This window comes from Dromiciops gliroides, chromosome 3, assembly GCF_019393635.1.
Source record: "Dromiciops gliroides isolate mDroGli1 chromosome 3, mDroGli1.pri, whole genome shotgun sequence".
In the NCBI taxonomy this organism is placed as follows: Eukaryota; Metazoa; Chordata; class Mammalia; order Microbiotheria; family Microbiotheriidae; genus Dromiciops; species Dromiciops gliroides.
Window position 1 is genome coordinate 651,719,956 of NC_057863.1, and position 1,742 is coordinate 651,721,697.

Genomic DNA, 1,742 nt, shown 5'->3' on the forward strand with positions numbered 1-1,742 from the left:
AGAATACCCTGGAATTCTCACCTCTGGCTTTGGATAGACCCATTCTCTTCAGGCAGTCTAAAATTACTTTGTCACCCTGTTGAACTGTACTGAATTGGCAGGACCCTACAACACCCCCCCCAGGTGTTTATGATACAGTATCCAGATGTTTTTCAGAAGAGCTATGATCTGGCCATGATTCCTCCTTTGTGTGCTTCTGAGGTTGATTTTTGTACCCAAGAATAAGAGTTGGCATCAAGTCCCTTTTATTTTCATTTTATTAGATTTGTCTCGTTTTTCTACCCTGTCAAGATCTTTTTATTTATTATTATTATTTTTTTTTTGCAGGCAATGGGGGTTAAGTGACTTGCCCAGGGTCACACAGCTAGTAAGTGTCAAGTGTCTGAGGCCGGATTTGAACCCAGGTCCTCCTGACTCCAGGGCCGGTGCTTTATCCACTGCACCATCTAGCTGCCCCCTGTCAAGATCTTTTTAGATCTTTAGGTCAGAAAGATGAGGATACTGAGGCTCGGAGTCTATGAGCTTGCCCGAGGTCTTGTGCGTACTAAGTAGAAGAGTCTCAATTGCAACCTTGGTCTTCTGAAGTCAAGTCTAGGGCCCCAAATATTTGAGAATCTGCCCTTTGTCTCAAGGGCTGAGGTCATGTACTCCCTCCTCCAGGAAACCTTCCTGGATCACCTCTGGTCATGGTCCTTCTCTTCTCAAAAGAGCTGTCATTCACTTCACTTCATGTATGGCACATTCCTCAGGCACCATCCATGGAAGGATGTTTCTCATCTTGACTTTGTCCAGCTTTGTGCTTCTGGGTCTCATATTTTATGATCTGGCACAGAGACCCTGAGGGCAGAAGGACCCTGGATCAGCATCTCCAACTTCTCCTTCCCACCCTGCCCCCTCTGTGCTCCAGCCCCACTCACCCTCCCAGATTAAGACCAACAGTAGCAGCATCCCTAGCATGGGGGAGAGCCCAGTATCAGACACGTCCACCTACCACACAACTTCCTCTGTCCAGCTGTCCCAGTTGTCAGAGCAAAGGGGAAGCTGAAACAGGAAACTGGTGTGTGGTAATAGGGACCTTCCTATTATCATAAGAGGAACAACCAGCCTGTGAACAAATTTGCTCCAGCCCACACTGGCCTGGGCTCAGTAAGGAGGAGTATTCTGTCTTAGGCCAGTTCAAAGGACATTTAAAATTCATCTGCTCTGGGATGACAGATCTCCTACAAAGCCTGGGGTTGTGGATATTTTGGAGAATAGCATATTTATATAACAGATGGGGTAAAGTGGGCAATGCCAGGACCACAGGTGGGCTGCACCTGTCATGAGCAAGCCCTGACACCAGAGGGAGCGCTGGAATAAACATCTAAATCTCAGAAGGAAGGAAGGAAGGAAGGAAGGAAGGAAGGAAGGAAGGAAGGAAGGAAGGAAGGAAGGAAGGAAGGAAGGAAGGAAGGAAGGAAGGAAGGAAGGAAGGAAGGAAGGAAGGAAGGAAGGAAGGAAGGAAGGAAGGAAGGAAGGGAGGGAGGGAGGGAGGGAGGGAGGGAGGGAGGGAGGGAGGAAATAAGCATTTATTAAGTGCCTACAATGTGCTAGGGCAGCTAGGTGGCACAATAGATAGAGCACTGGGCTTGGAATCAGGAAGACTCATCTTTGTGAGTTTAAATCAGACATGAGACACTTACTAGCTGGGTGACCCTGGGCAAGTCACTTACCCCTGTTTGTCTCACTTCCTCATCTGTAAA